Source organism: Ursus arctos, unplaced genomic scaffold (assembly GCF_023065955.2).
Source record: "Ursus arctos isolate Adak ecotype North America unplaced genomic scaffold, UrsArc2.0 scaffold_3, whole genome shotgun sequence".
NCBI lineage: Eukaryota > Metazoa > Chordata > Mammalia > Carnivora > Ursidae > Ursus > Ursus arctos.
The window spans coordinates 20,935,037-20,956,469 of NW_026622985.1; the positions used below are offsets into that span (position 1 = coordinate 20,935,037).

At 40.8% G+C, this 21,433-nt stretch overlaps 1 protein-coding gene across 2 annotated transcripts in view; it reads right to left on the reverse strand.

Annotated features, from left to right (window-relative positions):
• The window catches only part of MAGI2 (membrane associated guanylate kinase, WW and PDZ domain containing 2), a 1,245,024-nt gene that overhangs the window by 73,494 nt on the left and 1,150,097 nt on the right, over positions 1-21,433 (reverse strand). The gene's annotated exons all lie outside the window — the stretch shown is intronic.

The window sequence follows — 21,433 nt, forward strand, 5'->3', positions numbered from 1 at the left end:
GTTACTTTGAGCTGTTCCACACCACTGACTGTGCCCCTTAATCTGGGCTAGCAGGTACCTCTCACGCTTGGTGTGGGCGGACATCCAAGAATGACTTGGATCCACTTAATCATGCTTCCCTGATCCTTCCACTTCCTTCAGTGTATTTTCTGGTTTTCTGTCCCTGGTTCTTGCCTTGGACGATGACCCTCATCATCTCTTCCATTCAGTTTCTTACTCTTCCAGGTATCTGGATATCTGGATATCTCTGGATATCTCTAGTGTGGCCTCTCAAACCCGCCTGAGTTCACCATTTTACCACTACTTTTCAAGGCTGACCCCTTCTATATTGTCTCTGTATGATTGTGCATTGTTTCTGGTGTGATGCTCTCTCGTCATTTTACAAATATGGGCCACTTATCACCAAAAAGACTGAGTATAAATGCGTGAATGGAAACTTTCAAATTCATCATCATTCTAGAAAAACAATTCTGCAGGCTTGTCCTGCTGGAGAATCTTTGTGGTTTCTAATCACCTTGTTTTCCAAGGATACCACATGGCTACTGTCACCTGTTTGACTGAAGAGTTTCTAGTCACTGAGGTATAAATGCGTGATTGATTTAGTTTTCCAATAACTGCTACCAGCTGTGCTCTGTTGACCTCCCTCCATCCCCTTCCCTCTGGGTAGTATTCCAATTCCATTATCTTTCAACACTTGCAGCTATTAAAAAAGCATAGTGCAGTTAGCACTGCAATCTTACTTTCAATTAAAAGCTCCCCTTCCCACCGCAGGTTGGCTGAAGGCTTGAACCACTTACATGGGGAAAGAGTCTTCTTCCCTCTCTCCCAACCCCTCCCTCCTTCGCCTCTCAATCTGCTAGAGAAGCCCTAGCAGGTAGGTAGTGAAGAGGACCAACATTTATGAGCCATTGAGAGTTACTGGTGGACAGTCTGCCTTCCTTTTTTGTTACTGTTCTAGGTGGCGGTTCTCAATACATGCTCCCTTTGTGCCAGGGACCATCTTAGGTGCTGGGGATATTAGAGAATGAAGGAACATAAGATTTCTGACCTCAGGGAATTCAAAGTCAGTGGACATCCAAATGCTTCCTCTCTCCTAAGGACGCTTTGGGTCACTTCTTTGGAAGACCTGATGTGGAGTTTCTCTCTATGTTGGGAGACACAGATGAGGTTGGTCTCTTCTTCCATTCGGCACTATGGGTAATGTAACCTACAACCTCTTTCATCAGGGGTCCTTTTGGCCAGAAAATATCCCAACAGAAAGGTGGTTTAAGCCCCAAAGCACCTTCTGTAGTGTTGACTCAACCCATGGGGAATGGCGGGAATGCAGACTGCCATAGAACTCCTCTTCTTGTTTTCTCTCTTTCTTCTTTCTCTTCCTTCCCCAAGCTCATCTACTAATTTAATAGCTCGGCCCATTCTGGATAAGAAACAATCATCAGCCTCCCTTGAGGTAGAAGGCAAGGATGGGTCAAACATTCCCAATCCTGTAGGAGGGGAACAGGGCAAAGTTCTAATACATCTTTCCCTCATGGGGGATGAGGTGGGGCGGGGGATGGTTAACGCCTCCCACGCTCTGTTTTCTCCCAAAGAGAAACTTATACTTCTCCTCGGCATGGGGAGAGTGCAGGCCAGGACAGATCAGCAGGACTAGTTCTGTGGAACAGCAGCTCCCAGCAGGCCGCCAAGGAAGTGGCTGGTCTCGCTATTGCTACCTCCCTAAATCAGGCTGCGATTCTGCACCATCATAGTGCGGGGAGAGGAACAGCAGAATAAAAACAGGGAGGGGAATGAGGCAGGGGGATTATCTATTAGTTTTGCTCATCATTCTCACTCTGGATAATTGAAAAGTGACCTTGTTTGCATTTCTCCATTAAGTCTTAAGGGCCAAGTTTTCTGAAAAAAGTGGGTTCCTGACTACATTGTGCAGAAATGTGTTATTATTATATTTTCTTCTAAAGGTTTCAGTAGGTTGTTTTTCACACTCGGTCTTTAATCCACCTGGAACTGATTTTTCTGTGGGGTGTGAAGTAGAGATTCATTTTTATCTGTATGGATAATCACTTGACCCAGTGCCAGTTATGGAGACTCTGTCCCCCACCCCTGACTTGTGATGCTGCCTCAACCACATGTTGGGTTTCCGTATCTGTCGATCTCTTCCTGGGCTCCCCACAGTGCCCTTGGGCCAATATGGCCAGACCAGTGCCAGCACCCCTATCATTTTGATTATTATCGCCCTATACATAAATCTGGATATCTTGTAGGTCTGGAGGTTTTTACAGTCTTACTTTAACTCTCTTTTTCAAATACAAATAATTTTTAAAATCTTTAGGTTCCATAGCGTGAACAATCATCTGACTTTTGGGCTTAAGAAAAATACCTATACTTTATCTCTCCACTTCACTTGTGAGCAGCATCATGAAATGCATGAAGTGCCAATTACTAACTCAAATATTTTAATTGTAATTTGCAGACAAAGGTTTTATTAGAAGTTAATCCATTAGCTGTTTAAGAGGTCTTTAGAAAATGAGAAGTATTTTTTCCCAAAGAATTAAATTAATCATATAAATAAAAGTGGAATTATTTTAACCATTCTGTCATTTTCTTAATGACATATTTAGGAAATGAGTGAGTTATAAAGGATTAACTATTTTTTCTTGGTCTCATGTTGTATATTTTACAATAGTGGTCCATTTAACACCCGACTGCCTATTCCAGCCTATTCAAAAGTGGGTTTTTTCCCCGGTATATGCATCAGAATTAACTAGGGAGCTTTTAAAAACCATATGGTCCCTTTTCAAATTTAGATATTCTCAATGAAGTTTTGAAAGCAATAATACATCAGTAGAAAGGTAGGGCTTTTGCCTCACTACTAGAAGAACACTGATGCCATTTATTATTATGATCTGTATACAACTGGCAAGTATGAGCTTCCCTAAGTTTTTATTCCGTAAGTGGCCTTGTTGCATCAAGAAGTAGTATCTTGGTTAGCAGAGATAGTTGTGACATGCTTTTTTGCCCCGCTGTTTCTGCGATGTTTTCTTGGTCATTTCCACTGTATTTCTTTTTCCTTTCTTTTTAAGATTTTTATTTATTCATTTGAGAGACAGACAGAGAAAGCACAAGTGGGGGAGAGGCAGAGGGAGAGGGAGAAGCAGACTCACCGCTGAGCTGGGAGCCAAACGTGGGGCTTGATCCCAGAACCCTGGCATCATGACCTGAGCTGAAGGCAGACACTGAACCATCTGAGCCAGGCACCCCCCCCAGTGTCTTTCTATTCTCTAGTTTTCCTTTTCTAAATATGAGCTTTAGTGGATCCCTGGTAGTTAAATGGAAACTCTAAATGTATTCATTTCATTCCAAGACACGTTGATGGGCCAATGATAATAGTGTGGCCAATTTAAAAAAGCCAGCACAAATGAGTGGGGATATAAACAACCAAAAACAACAATTTAAAAACTATGCAATTTACTGATTCCTATACTCGTCTTACAATGGTTGACAACATTCTGTGTCATTTCTCATATGACACATCGGAGTTGTTTTTTTCCTCTAGAGGCCTCTCTAATTTACCTTCAGAAACTCAAGGAGCTTGGGCATGCAACAGACATATCCCAAAGGAGCCTGTCTGTTCAGTACATTCCTCTAGGGCCCTGGCTGGGAGGCCACCATAGTGCACTCTGCGTCCTTCCTGTCAATGATCCTTTTAGGGTATCCAACATCTACTGTTCAAGGTCACTATCTCAACTCCTGGTTGACCTGCTTCCTTTTTCCTGCAAAAGAGTCTGAAGCCTGATCTGGATCACACAACACTGCAAGTCTGCCTTCAGGCCGGGGTGGTGCTTGCTCCCTCTCCCCCTTGGCCACTCCCTTGAAAACAGATTCCCAGACCTGAGTGACATCCCGCAATGCTGTTGACCTCTGTCCTATGTAGGACCCACACAGTTTTGCAGGATAGGAAACCAAAGCAAAAATCATCATAGAGTCACCAAAAGGGCCACATGGATTAGTTACAGAAAACCGTGCAAGGACTAAGTACACTACCTAAACCATATATATATGGCTTTCATTAAGTAGTGGAAAGTCTTTTACGAATTAAACTTTACTTAAAAAGGCAATAAATGATATGTAAGAGTAGAGCTGCTTTGACTGAAACAGGGCTGTAGGTATGGGTAGTACTCAGGTTCCTGCTAACTTTACCCTCATCTTATTTCCTGGCTTCCTTCCCTACCCCAGGAGATTCTTTGAGTCCTGGGGATTATCTTCCTATATGATTAAAAAGGCACATGGAGAAAAGGGCCCTGTCTTACATGTCTCTGTCCTGTGCTATGATACTCCTGGTGCTATCTGGAATTCTTCTAGTCTTTCCTCATATCTATCTGTTGAAGGCACATTAGGACTTCACTCAACTGTCATCTCCTCTAAGGACTCTCTCCAAGACAAAATTGATCTTCCCTACGGCAAATGGTCAGTGCTTCTATTATTACGAGAGGGACTGCATGTCTTAGATGTGCTGGGATAATCTCAATTTCTAATATTAGAGTACTAAGGCACTCTCTAGGACTCATTTTTTTTTTTTTTTTGGTTAGATCACATTTCAGTTTTGGTTTTAAAAATATGGTTATGATGGGGAGCCTGTGTGGCTCAGTCAGTTGAGTATCTGACTCTTGGTTTTGACTCAGGTCATAATGTCTGGGTGGTGAGATGGAGCCCTGTGTCAGGCTCTGCGCTCAGTCCGGAGTCTGCTTGAGATCCTCTCCTTCTGCTCCAACCCCCTCCGGCTCTCACGCTCTCTCTCAAATAAATAAATAAATAAATAAATCCTTGAAAATATATATGGCTATGATAATTATAACTCTTGTTGCAGTCAGCCTTATTCCTTAGTTATTGACAGACGCAGACATCATAAACAATACATTTCCAAGGAGTAGGGATCGTCTCTGCAAGGTAGGTATGTCTTGATCTGCATTTTGTGATGGGGAAGCAGAGGTTACCCAGCTAGAAAGTAAGCTGAAATCTACCCAAATCCAGGCTCTTTCCCTTATGCTACTCTGCTGCCCTCAGCGCTTCATAGTGTTTCTCTGTATATTCTAAAAATGTTTATTCTAGTAAATACTGAATATATATGTGCTCAATTGCTCAGAATCGAAAGCACACATGAATATATCTAGGTTGTGAATTGAAATGTTTCCTTTTCATATCTGCATGATTCAGAAAAGAACTTTATATTGTATTTAGTGCCATCTTAACTCTCTCTGGTGGTTGAAAAGCAAAGTGAATCCATTGGGATTTTTAATTTCCTGGCAGTCTGTGGTTAAGGAAACCAGCACCTAAAAAACACAGCAGATACTTCTCTGTGACTGGTGATGTCTGAGCCATGCTGGCTTATCTCAGTGCAGGCTGGGATCGGTTCTCCACACTGCTGAGGCCTGTCCCTCGCTTCCTACAGCACTCCCAGGGGGTGTACTATTAAGCTAATACAGGACAAAAGATAACAAACTGGCTGGCTGTTTCTCATATTCCCTGACATCTAGGAGTTTTGTTCCCTGGCTTTGTGCTTGTGAAGAATGGAGGAGGGAGCTGCTTCTGAGAACATCTGTAGAATATGGGATGGGGGAGTGGAGGTGCCCAGCAAGGTGAAGAAGGAAGCTGTTGTGCTCCTTGCCATTGTAGTCAGAAGCCTCGTTAAGGACGGGGCATTAGAAGGCGTCCACTGATCAAGATATCCTAACCCTCCTGAACACCCACTAGGTGGGAAGTGTTGTGCTAAGACAGTGGAGGCTTTGAAGATGATTATGACACACTATCACGTATCAAAGCCTTTACAATATAACACATTAAATTTTACTACAAACTAAAGGCCATGGTTAAACATTTTTTAAGATGAATCTCTACCTCATACCATATACAAAAACCAATTCCTGAAGGGTTATGGATTTAAATGTAAAAGGTCCAACTTTAAAAGTTATTTAAAAATATGACTTTAAGATAGCAAATGATGTCTTAAAGCACAAAAATGCAAATAATACAAAATACTGATATTTTTGATTATATGAAAATTAAGAATGTGATTTCATCAGAAGAGATTATAAAGAAAAAGGAACTGCCACAAACTGGGAACAGATAATGCGCAGCACATTTAACCAACCAAAACACGATATCTATCATGTCTAAAAATTAATCAGGAAAAGACAACAGTAACAATGGAAATGTGGGCAAGAGATACCAATTTAAAAATCAAAGAAGAGGAGGATGAATAACTCAAACATATAAAAAGATGTTCATTAATAGGAAGAAGATGAAAACCATAAGGATATAGCATTTTAGGTCCACTATATTAACAGAAATTTAACATCAATTTCTTATCAGATATTGACAAGGGACTCATACCCAGCATGGAAGAGTATATATATTATTACAAATACTTCGGAAAATTTTCTGGTATTATTTAGTCAACTTGAAGTTGTTCCCAGCCCCCAGTGAATCCTCTTGGGACTAGATTGAGGAGTTGTTGCCAAGAGAAAATTTTGCACATGTTTATCAGAAGAACTTTACAAGAATGTCCATAACAGGGATGTTTCTAATAGTAAGAAGCTGGAAACCACCTTAATGCCCATCAATAGGAATAACTAAAGAACTATCCGTAGTGACAATAAATAAATTATAGTAGTACATATTAAATCGGTGACTTTGTCACTATGTAAAGCTAAAAAAAAAAAAAAAACAGGAAGATACAAAAAGTAGAATTCTGTGTCTATAACGTTCGAAGACATGTGAAACTGAACAATATCGTGTTGAGGGATATGTCTATACATGGTAAACTATAAAGAAAAACAAAAGGATGATAAACACAGAATGTGGGAGAGGAGTTACCTCTGACAGGTGGTGAGGAAGGCTTCAAATATATTGGCATTGTTCTGTTTCTTAAGGCGGGTAGTGGTTGTGTGGGTATGTACTTTATTATTGCTCTTGAGACTGCACATATCTATTCTACAATCTCTCTTTTACTGTATTTCATAATAAAAATATATTCAGAAGTATGTTATGGGGGTACTGAAGGTGAGTGGGATTGGGAGGTGAGGTGAGAATTAGCAACAGCTTCCTGGGGTAGTCAGAGCTGGTCCTTGAGAGACGAGTAGAGTTTTAAGGACAGAGATGGGCAGAGAAGAAATTCCACTTGGAAAGAAAAGGTTGAGGAAATACAGGAAAGTGTGAAATGGCCGAGGGTGTCCGAAAGCAGTAAAGGTTGGAGTATAAACTGTGGAATCAATCTGGCATATAAAGATAGAAAGCTGCTTTGGGCCAGAACGTAGAGGGGCAGAGGGGCTTTTTTCTTTTCCTTTCTTCTTCTTCCTTTTATTTATTTATTTATTTATTTATTTATTTATTTATTTATAAAAGATTTTATTTATGTGACAGAGAGACAGCCAGCGAGAGAGGGAACACAAGCAGGGGGAGTGGGAGAGGAAGAAGCAGGCTCCCAGCAGAGGAGCCCAATGTGGGGCTCGATCCCAGAACACCAGGATCACGCCCTGAGCCGAAGGCAGACGCTTAACGACTGAGCCACCCAGGCGCCCCTCTTCCTTTTACTTAAAAAAAGAAGAACAACAACAAACCAAAACAAAACCAAAGCCAAAAACCTTCATACATTTAAATCTTATCCTGCAAGCAAAAGTGGGGTGTTGAAAACTTTCGAGGAGACAAGACCTCTGACTACACCTGTGATGTAGGAATATAATTTTGGTGCTAGTATGAAGCATGAATGGGAGAAATGAGACCGCGGTGGGACTCATCTGGCTACTGGAATAGTTCAGGATAATGAAGAGAAGGGTCTGTGCTGTGGCAGTTGCAATGGTATGAAAGGAGGAAATGGCCTAATTTGGGATCTGACTTAAGTTTCCTTCATGTCCCTTTCCAGAAAGACATAGACCGAAGCAGTGTGTACTGGCTTCATCAGGCCAGCCCTGCTCAGGATTGAGCACACTCCTGAGTTAGGGAGCTAACTGCAAGCATTGACTCAACAGTTTACTCCCCAATTCCCTTTGATATACCTCTGGGTTTTCTCTCTGGAGCTAGGAAGGCAATTTTTGAAAATGACCCAATATTCAATATTCATTAATCCTTCCCTCTGCTTACTTACATTCGACCTTAACTTCCCTTTCTGGGCTCAATCATTCTCTCAAGGTCTCATACAAAGCAAAGTAATGCTAATAGGTTGAGAAGTCTCCTTCTCTTCCCACAAGAAGACTAATATTGCTGACAGTGTCCTAAAGACTAGTGGTATATCATCCTTTTGGCAGATAATTACACAAAAGCGTGAGACACTGAGATGGCATAATGTCAAGAACTGGTGGCTGGTTTGAAATGGGAAATGAGTGCCTTGGACATCTAACAGGCAGCTGGAAATTCAGGTTAGGCATTTAGGAGGGATGTCAGCCCATACATCCCAAAGTTGACCACATAATGAGACAAGCCTGCTTTGAGGGCTATGCTGTTTTATACAGGATCAAGGATAGGTGACGGATCCCAATATAGAGAAGAAATACTTATTGAAAAACAAGTATCTTGTCAAGTTGAAGCACGCAAGAGTCAAATACAGTAATGCCCTTTTCATCCTGGCGAAGGCGGCAGCAATGTTCCACAGGTAAGAGCAGAGGTCATTTCTTTGTTCAGTGGCGCAGATGCTAGGAAGCCGTGGCAGGGAAAGAAGGGACCGAGGTCTGAGGATGGTGTACTGCCAAGGAAGCTGCACTCCAGGGGCACCCCGAAGAAGAAATACGAATGGCCCGGGAATCACATTTGAAGAATAGAGTATGCAGCTCTCAACATCTTCTGAATCACTCTGCTGTGCAAACCAAATCCTGTGTGAGTCAGGATGAAGATGTATTTCATGCCCACTGCTCTGATGAAAACAGAGAAGTGAATGGTAGACTGGGCAGGCTGAGTGACTCCCTGCCCGCCCACCAGAAGAGCTGGAGGTCTGGGGGAGCAACGCAATGACAAAGGATCTCAAGCAGATGGCTAATTTGCATAAACGCTGGGAAGACATTTTTGTAAAAATGAAGAGGGAAGAAAATTTTGACTTATTCTCAGATAAAGACAGAGAAATGATGGCTTAATATAAAGAGGAAACTATCCTCACAAGTCCTCCCTCATTCAAGAGGCAAGTAGAATGTGTTCTTCGGATCACAGCAGTGGTTTGTAAACTTTCTTATTCTTTTCCATAGGCAAAACCAAAACGCAAAACAAATCAAAACCATGAATAATTAAAATGCAAAGATTCTCCTCACTTGTAATTTATTCAATTTCTTCTCTGTCTTTTCCCACCAAGATGCTATCTTAACGTTAACCCTTTGATTCCTTACCAAACCTTTAACTAGCCCTCATGGGAAGCTGCTTTTGAAATGGTTCAAAGTTGGGCATCCAATGGAAGAAGAAACAGGGCAGACAAACGGGGCCCTCCCTGAGTGGCATAATGAACCCTGCATAATCGACAAGGGAGTCTAACGCCGAGTGAGCCGGCTCTGCTCCCTACGGCTTCCTTCTCTAATCAAGACAATGCTCTCCCTCCTTCCTGAAAGGGACTCATGTCACTCATTTAACACAGTGTTCACAGGTCAGGCTCCGAAAAGAAAAAGATAATGGATTTGATTTTTCCAAGAGGTTTTTCTTTCCCTTCATAAAAGGCATGGAGCGGAACCAAACAAGAAAGGAAAACCTCGCATTTGCAGACGATCTGAAGGGTGAGTTACAAGTGATGGCTGACAGACGACCGGGCGGCTCAGAGACACGGGCCGTGGGGACATAGAGAGGCTAACAGCTATGGAGGGATGAGCTCTGTGTTTTACTGAGTGTCAGCACCCAGAGGTGAGGAAAGACTGGGTGGGTGATCTTTGGCAATGCAGAGCCCTAGAAACGATCTACCCAAGCCCAGACGATTGTTTTATTTCTCCAGTTGGACTGTTCTTTCCTCTCTTAAGCACCTGTTATCTCTTTTCTCTCATGCGTTGGATTTCATCAGCCTCCTTGGCTCATCTATCTGCATTGAACTGACGGGCTCAGCTCTGCAGAGGTGGAATATTCTGCTAAGCTCTGACTTCCCTATCACCCGACCGATGGCCCTGCTCTCCTGTGTACTTTCTCTAATAGGCTCTGGCGCACCTGTCTTGTAACCCTTCATTCTGTCATGTTTTGCATACCTCATGCTTTTGAAGTTCTTCATTATTTCCCGCTTGACCTTATTTTTCACTTTATTTCTATTCTATTGCTATTCCTACTGTGTCATTCACATTTGGTGATTGGGGGTTTACATATGAAGAAAACAAGATGTGAAATGTCACAGAGTTTAAGATTAAAGGCATTTAAAAAATGTTAGGCACAATAACTACACTACCTCACCGATCTTGCAATATCTGTAATAATTAAATGTACTCCGGAAAGGATGGTGGATTTACAGCGAGGTGATAGGGCATGAAAAGCTGACTGTGAGTTAGACTGAATATTCCACATATATTCATATGCTCAGTTATCTGTGATATCTGGTTCATCAGGTGCCTTTGTGGCCATGTAGTGAGGAGAGCTAGTTAACTTCCAGAGCCAGAACACACAGTGGCAGTGTTCTGCACTCCAAAGGCTTCTGTTCACACATTCATTTGGCAGACAGTACCTACTGGATGTGCACCATGGGCCAGGCCCCGCGCTGAGCACCGGGGTACAGCGGGGAGCACAAAGCACCACGGCGCCTGTTCTCACAGAGTTTATACTCCGGAGAGTCAGATTTCATAACATAATCACACACATGAATGTGAAATTAGCATCGTGACAAAAGCTACAAAGGAGACGTGGCAGCCGATGACAGGCAGCTGTGACCTGATTGGAGAGCGAAGAGAAGCTTTCTCTGAAGATGAGATGCTTGAGTTGACAGGAGAAAGAGGAGGAGGAGTTAGCCAGGTGAAGAGAGGAGAGAGGAGCATTTTGGGAAGAGGGGGCAATGTGGGCAAAAGCCCTGTGGGCGGGGGGGGGGGAGGGGGAGCTTCGTGACCTGACTGAGGGGCTAGAAGGCAAGGGGAGCCTGGCTGAGAAGAGCTGGGAGGGAGGTAGGGGCCAGAACATGCAGGGCATTGACAGCCTTGTGACGGGTCTGATCTTTACCCTGCAAGAAATGGGGTGCCACCGAAGGGTCTTAAGCAATGCGCAGATAGATCAGATTTGTGTTTTGAGAAGGAACCCATCTTACCCAACAGACTAGGGGGAGGCAAATACAAGGTGATTGTACTTCCAAACTTTCATAGGCCTTCATAACATGCACACTGACTTAAACATGCTTTCTAGATGTCTGGGCTTAGAGTATGGCGTATTTTAATAGAAGTACAGACCTCGGTGGGAAGGAGGTGGGGAAGAATAGGAGGAAACTGAGGAATATTGAAGTAGGTACTTTGTCCTTCCTGGAAAAGACTATCCCCATTTTCCAGAAGAGTAAAATGGACTTTGTTAAATAACTTGCATGGTATGTGGACATGCTGTCATTCTTTGAGTTGCTAGGGCTGACTCAACTGGTCCCTCGGGCCAGGAGAGCACTTTTTCCCTCCCGTCCCCTCCAGTGCACGTGCCCCAGAAGCTGCCCAGAGGAGGCTGGTATTTGAGGCTCTGGAGCAGCTGTAAGCTCTTGACTGGTAACTTGTCCAAGGTCAGAGCTAGAGAGCCAGTGAGGTGGTGAGTCAGTCAGTCTATGAACATCAGTCAGCCAGGCTCCTGCTCTTTTTCCTGCCCTGTATTTCCTTTCAAGGAAGAAACAAGCTGTGGAAAAAGGAAAGGGAACAAGATAGGGAATGGACTAGGAAGTCAGTAAGACAGGTAGATGCTTCCCTCGAAGGGTCATCAGGGTAAGGAAGCAACCGAGTGGGCTAGAGACAATGAAAATATCTCAGACAAGCCGACAGAAAACAAGTGAAGTGTACATGGTTCTTCAGCGTATGACGGTGACCAGAGGCTTCAGACTGAGACAGACCCACTGATGGGCGTATATCGCTATTTTTACCCAACTTTTTCCCCTGGGAAATTGTGTGTGAGAGAGTCTCTTGTTGCTAAGGGAGACAATCTTGCTGCTTTGTTTCTCTGGATTCAAGGGCATATTAATTCAAGACACTGTGTCATGCCATTCAAGCTCATGGCAGAATATGAGCATGATGTGAAAAGGGCTCCTCCCCAAATTCAGGCAGAGCCTCCAGCTGGGCAGGCTCCCTCTTTTATGGGCCAGACAAGCGCCCTCGGTCTCGGGGAAGATAAGGTAGGATTCTTCAAAGTGGCCACCAGGAATCTGCATACTATTAAATGTGTCCCCTCCCAGAGCAGACCCCTCTTAACATCTTGGCCAGAGACAACAAACACAAAGGAATCTATCTGAGCCACCAAAATAGGTTTCCTGGGAATGAAAACCAAGCTTTAAAATTTCAAGCACAAAAATGAGGCATGAGAGCAGATTACGCAGGTTCTTCTCAGCACGCCCATTTCTAGGGCATTTCACACATTTCTGCAGTGGTGTCTTCTAAGAGCACACGGGCCATCTGGGAACAGTTTTGACTGGCTGCACTGGGACCCACAGGTGTAGGACCCGCAGGTGTAGGACCAGCCTCAGCCTCCGTGCCCACAGCCACTTCACCTTCTTCTTGCCCTAGTGTCTGTGTACAACAGTGATAAAATTAAGGTAGCTGTGATCCACACATTGCCGGCAGACTTGTTTTGTTTTGCATGCACACCTTTTTTAAATTAAAAACACTTTTTCAAGTCTGGTTGATTCTTAAAAATATGGATTTTTGCTTCCTCTTGAAAGATCAAAGACTTAGAAGGAGGAAGCCAGCATCCCTCTGATCAACAGTTGGCCCGGGCTCGTACTGGCTGCTCCTCGGAAGGGGCAAGGGCTCTCCATGCTTCACACATTCATGTTCCCTGCCAGGCCCAGGCAGGCGTGTGAATTTGGGACCCTCCCTCCCTCTTTCTGAGACTGTGGGCCCAAGCAGAGCTTCAGTGCTGCTGAGGTGGCAAAGGGTAAGGAGAACACCATGTTTCTCTCTGCCCAGAACCCAGTAGTGAGTGCATCTCGGGGGCATTAGGAGCACGCAGACTTAGCCCCTTGTCTGTGGAGTTCTCAGGCAAGCCTGTAGCAGGGGCAAGGACTCATTAGAAATCAAGAATAAACAACTAACCAGAAATTTAAAAATTACAAAAATAAGAGCACCTTCTAAATAACCTACGAGTCAAAGAGGAAATCACAGTAGAAATTAACATATATGTAGAGCTTAAAATGATAAACATACTACATATCAAATCTACAGCCTTAAATTCATACATTATTAATAGAAATGAAGAAAAATGTCGAATTACTGATCTAAGCATCCAACTTAAGGAACAATAAAAATAACAACAGAGTAGAAGAAAATGGAGGGAGAGAAATACTAAATATAAAAACAGTAATGAATAAGCAAGAGAACAAATATGTAAGCTGGTTCTGTAAAAGAATAAAAAACCGGACAAATCTCTGGCATGATTAATAAAGATAAAACAAAGAATGCACAAATAAACAGCGGTCAAATAAATGAGATGGGGGAGATAAAAACAAATACTTCAGACATTAAAAATATAATAAGATAATATTATAAACACTTTGGAAACTACGATGGAATAGGCAAATTATTAGAAAAAGGAAATTTATAAGAATTGACTCAAAAAGAAATAGAAAACCTGAAGAATACCCTAGTTCTAATAGAAATGTAATCAGTGATTTAAAATTTTCACATGAAGAAAGCACACCAGGTTTGGATGGATTTACAGGCGCATTCTATCAAACATGCAAGGGTAATTCTCAACTTACATAAGCCTTCCCAGACAGCAACAACAATGACAACCACAGAAAGGATTATTCCTTCTCATTTTATAAGGGTAGAATAACATTAATATCAAAATCATTCAACAACACTACACAAAAAAAATTCAGCCTGACCTTACTCAAGAAAAAAGATACAAATATCCTAAAGAGATTATCAGAAACTGAATTGAGCAATGCATAAAATGATCATTATGGATACATAGGATTTATCAGAGGAAATCAAGAGTGATAATAAAAAAACATTAATATGATTAATCTTTAATCAACATGTTAAAGAAAAAAGATCACATGATACTTCCCATAGAATGATAGAGAAATAGTACATAAAATTCACCATGAATTCCTAATAAACTCTCTAGCAAACTGGTCATAGAAGGGAACATTTTTAATCTGATAAAGGTTATGTATATAAACTCGTTAAACATTACGTTTGGTGGTGAAATGTTAGAAACATTCCCTTTAAGATTAGAAATAGAACAAGAGTGCTTGCTTTGACCACTTCTATTTAGAGTCACATTGGAAGCTGAACATGTGCAGTAAAATAAGAAAAAAAAAAGTAAAAGAACTTAAAAGAACTCTCATTATTTGCAGAAAACGTGTTTACCTATGTAGAAAATCCAGAGGTAGCCACAGATAAATTAATTGAATTAATAAAAAAGTTTAGTAGTTTTGCATGATACGTTGACCAACATGCAAAAATCATTTCTGTTTCTTTTCACTGGTAACAGTTTATCTTACTATTACATTAAAAATACTATATATAGGGGCGCCTAGGTGGCTGAGTCAGTTGAGCGTCTCACTCTTGATTTCGGCTCAGGTCATGATCTCAGGGTTGTGAGATTAAGCCCCCATTGGGCTCAGTGCTGAGCGCAGAGCCTGCTTAGGATTCTCTCTCTCTCCCCCCCTCCCCTATGCTCATGTACGCTGGCTCTCTTTCTCTCTCTCTAAAAGAAAATAAAAATAAAATAAATAAATAAAAATACTATATATAAGAACAAAAATAAAACAAAGTGCCTAGAATCAATCCAGCAAAATATTTGCAGGTATGTTATGGAAAAAACTACAAATTTTGAGCAGTTTATGGAAAACCTAAATAAATGGATTCTATCATGTTCACGGATAGAAAGATTCAATATTATGAAGATTATAAAGCTTTCCCACATTTTTTATAGATTCCAAACAATTCCAATAAAAATCCTAATAGGACAAGCAAATTCTAAAAATTTATATGGAAGAGCAAAGATCCAAGAACATCCAGACACGGCTGAAGAATTAAGATGTGTGTCCAGGGACGAGGGGATGGGCATTTTTTTCTATCAAAAGTCAAGACTTAGTAAAAGGCAGATAATTAGAGTGTCAATGTAGGCATAGACAAATAGAACAGCAGAACACTGTAAATAAGCTATAAACAGACCATTACATACAGGAATTTTATTTATTATAGGGCTATCATTGCAGATTGGGGGAAAATGAGGGGACATTCAACAAATGATGCTGTGACAGGTAGTTATCCATATAGAAAAACTGAAATTGGGTTTCTTCCTTATTCTACACAAAGAAATCAATTCTAGGGATTAAAGACTTAGAAATGAAAAGCAAAACTATTAAACTTTTAGAAAAAGATATACGAAATCTTTAGAAATATGAGTTAGGGAATCATTTTTTCAAAGGTGACACAGGAAGTGGAAACTATGAAGGAAAGGGTTTATCAAGTCAATTACATTAAAATTAAGGCTTTCTATTTACCAAAGTGCATCAAAAAGAAAGTGAAACTACAAGTCATAAACTGGAGTAAGATATTTGCAACATAGCAATTGATGAAAAACTATCACCAAGCACATATGAACACTTCCAAAATTGATATGAAAGAAGAAACAATTCAACGGAAAATAAGGAAAATACATGAACAGGCATTTTCATTTAAGAGAAAACACAAAAGCTCAATAAACAAGAAAAGATGATGAACACCATTTTTAATCAAGAAATGCAAATTCAAACCTAAATGATATGTCATTTTCTACCTGCCAGAATCAGAATTTAAAAGCTTGAAATACAAGTTTTATGAGGATGTATAGTAGGGGAAACTCTTTTACATTGTTCATATGTGTATGAATTTGTATTATCACTTAGGAAAATATTTTTGTGTAATTTACTTAAGTTAAATATGTGCCCACCTAGGTATATAGTCTAGTCTAGAAAAATTTTTGCCTATGTGCAGCAGGAAATACATGTAAGAATTGTATTAGTTACAAAAAGCTCAACTCAAATGTCCATTGACATGGGAAATCTCAGATCTCCATGGATAACTAGACTGTAGCATATTCATACAATGATTTGCAGTAGGGAAAATAAGTGAACTATAGTGTCATGAGCCAACCTGGATGAGTCTTATGAATATAAAGTATAGAAAGCAAAGCACAGAGAAGGACATGAGCGATATGATTCATTTATATAAAGTTCCCAAAGTCTGCAAAACTAAGTAATACAGTTGAGAGATACACACATATGTAGTAAAACTGGAAAGAATGATAAGAGTTTGTTTAGAGTGGTGGTTCTCTGGGGGCTGGAGTGTGTGGGGAAGTTGAGTCAAGGGAGATTGGTTGTATTCTGTTTTTTTTTTTTTTTAAGATTTTATTTATTCATTCATCAGAGAGAGAGAGAGAGACAGCCAGCGAGAGAGGGAACACAAGCAGGGGGAGTGGGAGAGGAAGAAGCAGGCTCCCAGGGGAGGAGCCTCACGTCAGGCTCGATCTGGAACGCCAGGATCACGCCCTGAGCCGAAGGCAGACGCTTAACAACTGAGCCACCCAGGCGCCCTGGTTGTATTCTGTTTTTTTAAGCAGGGCTATGGGTTTGTGGGTGCTTGAATCACTGTTAGTGTTTACACCTACTAAATATGTTAGAAGTATTCTTCTAAATGGTTTTATGTTTAATAAAAATACGTAAAATAGAATACTTTTATTTTGTAGTTATAGGCTAGTCATGTCTAGACCACAGGAGAGGTGATACATTAAAAAACAGCTATCAGGGTCACCTGGGTGGCGCAGCCGGTTAAGCGTTGACTCCTGGTTTCGGGTGAGGTTGTGACCTCATGATTAGCATGGCATCTGATTGAGATTCTCTCCCTCTCCCTTTGCCCCCCCTCACTCATGCTTTTTCTCTCTCTCTCTCTCTAAAATAAATAAATAAATCTAAAAAAAAAAAAAAACAAAAAAAAAAACCAAACCAGCTATCAGGGAGGATGTGGAGACAGGGGAACCCTCTTAACACTATTGGTGGGAATGCAAACTGGTGCAGCTACTCTGGAAAACAGTATGGAGGTTCCTCAAAAAATTTAAAATAGAACCACCCTATGATCCGGCAATTGCGCTACTAGCTACTTACCCAAAGGATACAAAAATACTGGTTGGAAGAGACACATGTACCCCGATGTTTATAGCATCACGATTGACAACAGCCAATCTATGGAAAGAGCCCAAATGTCCATCGACTGATGAATGGATAAAGAGGATGTGCGCATATATATATGTAAGTATTACTCAGCCATCAATAAGAATGAAGTCTTGCCATTTGTAATGACATGGATGGAGCTAGAGTGTATTGTGCTAAGCAAAATAAGTCAGTCAAAGAAAGACAAATACCATATGATTTCATTCATATGTGGAGTTTAAGAAACAAAAACAAATGATCATAAGGGAAGAAAAGAGAGGCAAACCAAGAAACAGACAGTTAAGTATAGAGAACAAACTGATGGTTACCAGAGGTGGGGCAGGGTGGGAGGATGGGGGAGATAGGTGATGGGGATTAAGGAGTGCAGTTGTTGTGATGAGCACTGGGTGTTAAATGTTAAGTATGGAATCACTAAATTGTACACCTGAAACTAGTATTATACTGTATGTTAACTAACTGGAATTTAAATAAAAGCCAAAAAAAAAAAAAAAGATGGATAAGCATTATGTTTTTTGCACATTGTTTGGTCTACCAAGATTTTTTAGGCTACCCTGAGGCCCACTGCAGGCAGACTTGTGCATATGAATTTGAAGAAGGTAAGCCATTTTATAAATAACCTTATGTGATGCTAAAAAGGCATATAAAATTGTTACACAGTTGTTAAGGTGATGAAGCTAAAAATGATGTTTTTTTTTTTTTAAAACAGAAAGTATGTTTTATGGAAATGGGGAATATATTATGTTTTGTAGAAACAGGAAAATATTTTACCTTTTCAAGAGCAAACTTGGTCTCCTTTCAGATTCTCTTTGACCTTGAATGTTAGACCTTATTTACGTGATTAGAACTACTATCCTTTCCTCCAAATGTCTCTTGATTTCTTAAGATCTCCTGCTTCACCAGTAAATTATTTTGTATATTCATTATTCTTTGCCTGTGTTTCCTATTTACTTTCAGTTTTTAATTACATTGTGTCCCTAAGAGCTTTGTACCAGAGATTTATTCAACAGTACAAAAAATTTCATCCCTCTCAACTTTATTAGACTATTTCACAAACTTAAAAACACTCTTCTTTTTAACACATATCCATTAATAGTTTCTAATAATTTCTTACACTTTTCCTTAAAAACTGAATGTCGTTTGTGTTTTTCTTATTAGCCTTCCCGAATGACTAAAGAAAAGCAATCAGACATGATGGTTATGTTTCTATTTTCTATTCCCTGTATTTTCTGCATTTACAGATTATGTTTTGTCTGCTCAAATTTTTTTTTAAGAGAGAGCGAGCACAATGCACATGGAAGGGGGAGGGGCAGAGAGAGAGGGAGAGAGAATCCTAAGCAGGCTCCACACCCAGCATGGAGCCCAACACAGGGTTTGATCTCACGACCCTGAGATCATGACCTGAGCTGAAATCAAGAGTCAGACACTCACCTGACTGAGCTACCAGGTGCCCCGGACATGCTTTAAAAATGTGTGTCTGTGCCATAGTTTCTTAGAATCCCCAGTGTCAGGAGGGTGTCCTTACACCCATGCTCACCACCTCCTCTAGCCCCACTGCACCTGTCTTTCTTGTACTACTAAACAGGCACACACCACCACTGTCCTACAACGAAGGCTATCGTAAAAGACCCAGGAAAAGTCTCAGGTTCAGAGGCCAACACCACCTGGTGCAATAACTAAGTGTTCAAAAGTGCTATTATTTACACCCCTGACCCAAGGGCCCAGTAATTCATTAGTTGTTACAGGAAATGATTTTTCAGAATCACCCAGCTCTTTGACAGTAATTCTGATTTCAGCAATTCTATTATGCTGTGTTTCATCTCAGATATCCAGCTGTGATCAGATCATTACCTGGCTTCTTCCTTCTGTTTCTGATCATGAAAAGGGGGGGGGGATACAATCTTTCCCACACTTATTTGATCACAAAGTGGGTGTGTGTTTAGTTTGTGCACAGAGGAAATGACGGATTAAGACTGAAGGTGAAGGGGTCGCATTAACAAAGAGAAATGTGCCTTCGTGTTTTAAAGGCTGCAAAGAAGCTGGTGCTAGCTTCTCTGCGTCTTGAGCTTATTTTTAATGATAACCCATGAATCTCTTGTCCACCTATTTTTCTCAGGAGTCTTGCAACTTTACAACCAAGCCATAATATCCATGGAGTGAAGTTACCTTATAAACATCACCTGCACAGATGATTAACATCTGTGTATGTATCTGGGCCCCAGCGGTATCAAGGGGGAATCCTATAGTAAGATGAAAAATGGGTCCCTGGTTGACTTTACAGTAAAATTTCCAAATTGGTAACCTATATATTATCCAATTTATGCATTAGTTTAAATAATCAAACCACCGAGTCATGCAGATATTGATCGATCCTGGTCCTTGCCAAAATAATTTAAATGCATCTGTAAATTACAGGTTATTGCCAATTCCTGATAAGCACAGATGAAGGTAGAAAACATTAGCTTAAGTGATTAAAATTTGATAATAAACACTAAAACAAGATCTGATTTAATTATGTGCTATGTTGAAGAACAACCATGCAGATAGAAAATGTTACCTAATTCTGACAGTAGATAATATGAACACCTTTAAACTTATGTGGTGAAGTTGTCCCTTTCCCTGACAGGCAGTTAGTCACCCTGAACAAATTCTCCACTGGTCCATGACTGAGAAAACCCCCCAAAACATTTGAGTATTAAATATAATCCATAAAGAGCAGAAGAAAGTCTTCTATCCATCCCTGCTAAGTTCCCAGCCTTAACTTAAAGATTGGAGATAAAATCAACCAGTAAAATTTTATCCATGGGATTTCTGTGACTCCCAAGTGGTTCCTTTTCTTTGAGAATTAAGTGCTAGAAATATATATATTCTAGTCCCAAATAAACTAACCATATTATCTCAAACTGGCCATAATAACTCCTTTTAGATAGCTTGTACACAGAAGAATAATTTGCTCCATAAAACTGGCATGGAAAATTATAAAATATTGCTTATTTTTATAATCTGTGAAAAGAAGTTAAAACACCATTTTCTGAAACCCAGGTAGAGGACTCATTTTTATCACTTGCCAGAAGAAAAAGCACCTTTCATAAAATCGAGCACCTGCCTACAGAATTCTAAATCTGTGTTTACACGGATTTAAAAACCTCAGTTTTCCAACCTGAACAGGATGGAACTCTCCTTCGACAAGACCTGGGGGGAATTAGCAAAGCCTGAGCCATACACATCCTATCTTTGTCATACCTTGTCAAGTCAGCTTCCCTCCAGCTCAGTTAGGAGTTCTCAAACTTCACCTTGCATCAGATTCACCAGGGGGTGAATCAGACAATATTGACCCCACTCCTAGAGCTTCTGATTCAGTAGGTCTGCAGTGGGGCTCAGAATTTGCATTTCTAACATGTTCCCAGATGATGCTGAGGCTGGGGACCCAGCAGAGAACTACTGTTCTGGCTTGAATTCTCCGAGAAAGAAAATTCTTTTTACAGAAGAGTACTTCTATACTTAGGCTTCTATGCCTTGGGAGTACTGTACATATTAGCAGCCATTTAGACCATTTGTTAAAAACATGGCCACCATTTGGAACCCACACAGGCTATGTCTGAAGTCCACTGTGGGAGTGGGTGGGCTATCCTCTCTCCTAGGGGTCTGGTCCCTTTACTCATGGCCTTCGTGCTGTGTCGGCTTTCACCTGCACTACAAAGATTTTGGTTTATTTAATCCCTTGTGAGTTGGCTTTGCAGCATGTTAAGAAAGTGCCCTTCTGTGTTTAGGGAAGCTTGGTGGCCTAAACGAAAATCCTGTATAGATGGAGTAAGGGGAGGCTCAGGGCAGGGGCTGTCAGGCTCTTGAGTCAGCCACTGCCTGGGTTCAAATTCCAGCTTGGATACTTGGATACTTGGATACCCAGTTGTCCAAGAATTGTGAAGGAGGGAGAAAAATTGACATGATTTATGTTCTTCCTACTTTTGCACTGTGGATGATTCACTGACTTGGGAATGAAAATCACAGAAATGGAAGACTTGGCAGTAGGAATAACAGATTCATTTGGTTATTTGGGAACAAGTAGCTGGTGAAGCTCAGCTCAAGAATTTGAGGTTCCAGAAGCCA